General features: G+C 35.4%; 1 protein-coding gene, 3 non-coding genes and 1 pseudogene across 4 annotated transcripts in view; 4 read left to right on the forward strand and 1 right to left on the reverse strand.

Annotated features, from left to right (window-relative positions):
• The window catches only part of LOC116031749 (protein NUCLEAR FUSION DEFECTIVE 6, chloroplastic/mitochondrial-like), a 5,027-nt gene extending 3,343 nt beyond the window's left edge, over window positions 1-1,684 (reverse strand). The window contains exon 1 of the mRNA XM_031274048.1: window positions 355-1,684. The gene's annotated coding sequence lies outside the window, so the exon portion shown is untranslated. The remainder of the gene's footprint in view (window positions 1-354) is intronic.
• LOC116033766 lies at window positions 388-598 on the forward strand. Its single transcript, XR_004100937.1, has one exon. It is a non-coding gene; the product is annotated as a small nucleolar RNA U3 (small nucleolar RNA).
• On the forward strand, window positions 848-919 carry TRNAG-UCC. The gene has a single exon. It is a non-coding gene; the product is annotated as a tRNA-Gly (tRNA).
• Window positions 1,246-1,489, forward strand: LOC116033719 (annotated as a pseudogene).
• Window positions 1,685-1,715: 31 nt separating the features above from the next.
• TRNAG-UCC lies at window positions 1,716-1,787 on the forward strand. The gene has a single exon. It is a non-coding gene; the product is annotated as a tRNA-Gly (tRNA).
• The last annotated feature ends 5,230 nt before the right edge of the window (window positions 1,788-7,017 follow it).

Here is a 7,017-nt window from a genome sequence, read left to right on the forward strand (position 1 = left end):
CCCCCCCCCCCCCCTTCCACCCCTTCTCCTTCTCCTCTGCAGTCTGCTCTCTCTCTCTCTATGTGTGTGTATATATAGCAGTCTTGAACATTATACAGCTATTTTTTTCCAGTCTTCCAAATAAGAAGATAAGAGGCATTGTATTTATCATCACGAAAATAATTGCTGACCAGATTATTGTAAGATTAAGAGACATTGATTCCCTCTGGATGAGATAATGATGTTCCATGGCAAAACTTAATCAAGATCAGGAGAATTAAGACGACATTTACTTGAAAACAAGAAAACAACACATAGGAGTACAGGTTTAAAGGACAGAAATATCCCACATCGGAAGCTTGTGAAGGTGGATACCTAAACATAAGTTGATGAAGGAAACAACTGGGCACGACCTTACTTGAACAGGATCTGTTCTATAGGCTCGTACCTCTGGATCCTTGCGTTCTGAGGAGACAGGAAACTAAGCCTGGTGGATGAACTATGGCCAAGAGACTAGAGCGTGATTAACAACTCCAGACCTTCACTGGGTTGAGCCGTAGAGGATCGTTCTCAGCCATGGGTTCATGGTTGGGATGGTCTCTTGGCTGTCTGACAGGCTTCCAATCTTTTTCATATTTCTTTCTTCTTTTTGCTGTTTGCATCAAAGCTATCGTGGGAATGGAGGTTCTGAAATTAGATAGCAGATGCTAGGCTCGCAGAAGCAGCAAGAAATCTGTGCTTTGCAGCAACCCTTTCACACCTTTTATCAAACACTTGGTAGGCATAGTAAGAAATCTGTACTTTGCATCAACCCTTTCATACCTTTTATCAATACTTGGATGGAACACGAGAACTTGTCACAGCAATGGCGTTTGTAGTCCAACGGTTATGATAATTGCCTTCCAAGCAATAGACCCGGGTTTAACTCCCGGCAAACGCAGTTGTTTCATTATCCTTTTTCATGCTTTGTGAGATTCTGTATTGGATCATTTTATTCTGCAAGCAAGAAATGCATTCTGCTGTTATTATTGGGGCAAAATCAGAGCTGAAATACCCATTCTTTACTGTTTGGATCTCACACCTCGAGAGGCGTTGAGATAATGGTGGTAAACAGACCTGTGCAGTGATTAAACTTCACCAATATCAGAAAGAATACTGGACAAAACAACGCAAAGAACACACTGTTAAAAGATGGAAATTTGTCCCACACCGGAGACCTATTAAGCCGGATACCCCAATATGAATTACTGAAGAAGATGGATGGACACGACCTTACTTGAACAGGATCTGTTCTATAGGCTCGTACCTCTGTATCCTTGAGTTCTAAGGAGACAGGAAATCAAGCCTGGTGGATGAACTATGGCCAAGGGACTAGATCGTGATTAACAGTTTCAAACCTTCACTGGGCAGAACCGTAGAGGATCGTTCTCAGCCGACCAGAAGAAGCAAGGCTTAGATTACCAGATCCTGGGTTCATGGTTGGGATGGTCTCTTGGCTGTCTGACAGGCTTCCATCCTTTTGCTGTTTGCATCAACCAAGCTATCGTGTGAATGGAGATTCTGCATTTAGATTATCAGATGCTCAGGCTCGCAGATGCAGCAAGAAGTCTGTGCTTTGCAGCACAACTCTTTCACACCTTTTATCAAACACTTGGTAGGCATAGTAAGAAATCTGTACTTTGTATCAAACCTTTGACATCTTTTATCAAATACTTGTAAGGCACACGACAGCAATGGCGTTTGTAGTCCAACGGTTAGGATAATTTCCTTCCAAGAAATAGACCCGGGTTTGACTCCCGGCAAACGCAGCTATTTCAGTGTGTTTTTCGTGATGCTTTGTGATATTCTGTATTGGATCATTTTATTGCATGGTTGGAGACATATCTCTTTTTGTTTGCATGTATTATATACTAGGGCTTCATAATTCAGACTCTTGATGATCCAGAATGTTTCGAAAGTGTTATAATTTATTTGATTTTATATTCATTTATGGGATCATTTAGCACTTTAATTTGTATGATCATATATTCATAAGTTTGATCCCCTCTTCTGTTTAAACAAACAAATATATATATATTCAAATTGTGATGTTAAAACTTCTCAATGATTTGTTATTTTGATATAATTTGACCATAGAGTGTTTTATGTTTTTGGCCTTTAACTTTTGTGACATTTTTACGATTTTACCTATAGTAATTGGTTATCATTTTTTATTAATTCATCGACTTTGAATTTTATACCACTTTTAGTGTTTCTGATGAGATTTTTGACAAAACACATGATATCATTTGCGTGTTGGTTTCAAGTGAGTTTTTGGCCAAAAATTATTCTGGAAGGATTACAAGTGATATGAAATTCAAATACGATGGACTAATAGTGAAAAGAGTTTGATAGTATAAATACCAAAGTCTACGATTAGAAGGTAGTTCTGTAGCCAAGTCTGTATGAGCTAGTATGAAAAGAAATACTCCTAGTAATATTGAGGTCGGTGGATGAAGCGGATTCTATAGTGCACTTGTTCAGGTCAGGAAACTCGATCGAGATGTGAAGTCAATATGGTTGAATATAATCAATTTAGACCAGTACTGCTCGATTGTACCTGTATATTCCCTATTGGAATTGATGATCAAGAATTATAGGTGGAAGTATCAATAAAATTGAAGGACTAAAATAAAACAATTACTTTTCTATGCTAAATGATGAAGCTTGTGAAGGTTGACACTTGACAGTGGACTTGAGGAGGCTTGCATATGACATCAGTTTTTTTATTTTTTATTTTTATTTTTAAGTGGTGAGTACAATATAATTAAATTATTTACAAATAAAGTTTCAACTGTCCTTAGTAAAAAATTAATTTATGATTTTTTTTATCATATCATCTCCTTGACCGATCCAATTGAGGCACTGTAGGGTTGAAGGTAGCTATCAAATTTGTTTAGCAAAATACCAAGAGAACTGGTGAATGGGAACATGTTAATTAGAGGATAGATTTCTATTTAAGCATCTAACCTTTTGACAAATTCAGGATGAGATCGAATAATGCACAATTGCAAATTGTAAAAGAATTTTTGTGACCCATATAATATGAATGAGATGGCATGTGTCTCTTCTACCTTAATTAGAAGTATCGAATTTGACACTTGATAATGCAATTACTTTAAAATTTATGAATAAATTCTTTGTCACTTTTAAAATTTTACTCGGTAAGAACATGATTAATTTTGATGTCCTAGTTAAGAAAACTTGTGAACTGTATTTTCTTGTTTGGGTAAAGGCTAATTTTGATGTAAAAAAGAAAGGGACATCAACACCACAAAGCAACAGTTTATTACATAATTCAAGATATTATAACCTGTTATGAAACAAAACAAAATGGTGGATGTCCAAGCTATGATTCGAACCTTAGACCTCTTGCTTAAAACTCAAGGCTTAATCCACTTTGCTACTGCTACCATTGATGATTAAAGGGAGAACATTTAATTCTTATATGTTTCCTGGAAAGCTAGATGAAGCTAGTCCCAGATGAAGACAAAAGCTATGGTTTAGGGGGAATCGATCCCGTGACCATAGGGCGGCAAGAGACTCTAGGCTTTTGACAAAGCCAGCAGAGCTAAGCAACACATGTGAATCATTCCTGTACACCTTATATTTATTTATTCATTTCCGGGTATTATAAATACCCCCTTCACTCCCTGTAAGCTTGAGCAGAGAAAATCATCAATGCAGTGCTTCATCCTCCATTCCAAATTTCTGTTCTTCATTTTCATTTCTTCATATTATCATAGTTATAATAATTATTTTACAACACGTTATCAGCACGAGTGTTCTACCCAAACCCACAACAATCACTTCCACCATTTTTTCCGGTAAACACCAAACCCACGACACCATTTTTTCCGGCCAAAATAAAATAGAAACCAACAACAAAATAATGGAGTTCGACGGCAACGAACCATGACCGACACAGCAACCTCACACCTTTCCGAACTACCACCATCCCTCCTTCACTCCGGCCCGGCACATCATTGCACCGCCGTAGCCGAACTCTACTTCGCGCTATCTCTCTCTCTCTCTCTCTCCGGCGAAGAAGCAAAAGAAAATAAAAGTTGAAATGGGTTTGCTTTCTTCCTCTCATTATGGATTAATTAGTATTATTATTATTATATTAAAAAAAAATTTTTTTTAATTAATGGGGTAGCCGTGCTACCCCATGTGACTTCTTTGAAGTGTGGGACTTTGTTCCCCACTTGCTTTTAATTAATTATATATATAATAATATATATATATATGTTGAATTGTGTATGTGTTGTACCGTGTGTATATATATATGGTGTGTGTTAGTGAATGCATATGTGTATATAATAATAATATTATTGTATGTTGTGTATTATTGCTCCTTGAGCCATGCGAAATGTTATTATATATAGTAGTGTAGTGTAGTATAATAATAATATAGGTGGTGTGTGTGCCGTGTGTATATATATAATTATATGTTGGAGTATGGATAGTGTTTATATATATATATATATATATATATATTATGATATAATAGATAGAATTTGTTATATATATACATGATTATTATGTGACAATTATTTTGTCACAATTTGCTCTCTTATGCTATGGCCATGCGAATCAACATGAAATAAAATTTGGCATAATAAATATTATGCTTTTGGCCATAAAATTTATCCCATATGTTATAAATGAAAGGTATTTTGATATGTTTATCAAAATCATGGGATAAAAATGTATAATTATGCTTGTTTGGCATATGCTATCTCCAAATTAAATACCATATGGAGAAAATTGGATGATAAATCATGTGATGCCTAATCTTTGAAAGATATGTGCTTCAAAGAAGCAAATAAATGCATTATCACTTTTGATTGGATCCAAGAACAATAAGAAAAATGTATGTGTTAAGTATAGTGCAACCACACATACAATACGTGAGCAAAAGAATTTTTGCACACTGAATAAGGAAGGGCTCTAGTAGAGCTGACCAATATATAATTGCCTGGATCTAATTTAACTTCACCTAGAAGGTGAACTAAGAGCACTAATTTTTATTTGTCACCCCTTGGCACAAGTCTTAGATCGATTATGAATATTTTGATCCACAGTCTTTAAATCAATCCCTGAAGGATTGCTATGATCAATAAATTCATAATCTGCTATTGACTAAATTTGAGATTTTATGATGGTGAATCCCTCTGAATATGACAGTATAATATAGTATTGTTTCACACGTGAAACTATATTAGAAGAACTATTGAAAGACAATATCAAGACTCCATTGAGTTTTAAAGGTAATAATCTTGTACTCCAGTAGAAGTACATAATTAACCTTGTACTCCGGTAGAAGTACATGAGTAACATTGTACTCTAGTAGAAGTACATGGAAAATCATACTAAATAATGTGAGTCATTTTGTCTTTTATATGATGGTCATATTGTACTCCAGTAGTAGTACATGACAAAATTATGCTAAGTGTTTTTGAAGGAGTATTATTCTTCGAGTTCCAAACCTTCACACTTGGCAATACGTTTGGACATTGGGATATTTTCTAATAAGGCCCGGAAGACCTCGAACAGGGAATGACCTTTGGGTGACTAATGACACGATTAATGAATGAAGTCTGCAACTTCTATCTTTAGCATTATGCTATATGCTTGAAAGTCAGAAGTGAATCACATCATGATGGTTTGCCTGAAGCAAACAAGTTATGGATTTAATTAATCTCACCATTCATGAATTTATTTGGCATTTATCCTCCATATGATTATATAAATAGCATCATAATGCATATAATGTGAATGCATCGCATTACCAAGTAAATGATTTAACCATGTGACACTATACATGTTATATGTTTGCATATTTTTTGTGCAATTCTTTTAAAATTTTATAAGACCCAAATTGTTTTGGCATGAGAAATTGGGTCGCTTTGGGCAAGCATAATGAGTCAGATATTTTTGGGATATCAAAGGATATCAAACTTGATTGAATCAAGATCTGACTCACTGCATATCATGATTATTCCCCATACACCTAGTACGTACGTGATAAACATTTCCCAAATCTGCGTTTATATTCTTAGTATGCAGTCTATTTTACTATATCACCACCATAGCGTATCTCTAAGGGCTATTGAATGAAACTAGGTATATATATATATATGACAATCATAGAACTCCGTCTGATTGTCTAAATACCTAGAGCCTATTACAAGGGATCAATAGATACGCTGATTGCATACTTAATGAAGATCGGTTCTCGGCATTAGGGGGAGATAAGGCCCAAATTTAATAAAAATGCCGAGAAGTAGGGGGAGATAAGGCCCAAATTTAATAAAAATGCCGAGAAGTTGGGGGAGATAAGGCCCAAATTTAATAAAAATGCCGAGAAGTTCCATGAGATAAGGCCCAAATTTAATAAAAATGCCGAGAAGTTCCATGAAATGGAAAAATCTTCATTAGTTAAATCCACGTACTAGTTATACTGAACCAGAAGTTCAGAAGATAATCTATTTGCAATATTAGCAAATAATCTGCCAAATATATATACTGATCATGCTGATCAGAAAAGAGTGACTAGGTCCTATATATAATCCCTAATTTGGACCGAATATCTCTACTGATACTCCTTGACGCCAGAAGTGTAGGAGGTCTATCAGTTTATGAGATAAGGAACACAATACTAGATCTAGTAAAGAAACATTACCACTCTTATCTTGATGAGAATAATGTCCTGAAGACGTTTGTCCAGATGACGAAAACCCTAGTAAGGTGCACCGATCAAACATAATACTAGGGATGCGGAACGCCAGATCCTAATATCTTTGGGAAATGTCAGCGATCTGGTTAATTTAGAAATTGTCATGAATGTGGGAGAAAATTATAATAGTTGTCGACAACACAAGCCTATATAATTGCTCATTTAAATAAACTGGATCCAGGTGAGGTGCTAGAAGCATCCTCATTATTGAATATTTAAAAGAGCAATTAAGGCATAGCTCAACTCGCTAAATACAT

The sequence above is a fragment of the Ipomoea triloba genome, chromosome 10, assembly GCF_003576645.1.
Source record: "Ipomoea triloba cultivar NCNSP0323 chromosome 10, ASM357664v1".
Lineage (NCBI taxonomy): Eukaryota > Viridiplantae > Streptophyta > Magnoliopsida > Solanales > Convolvulaceae > Ipomoea > Ipomoea triloba.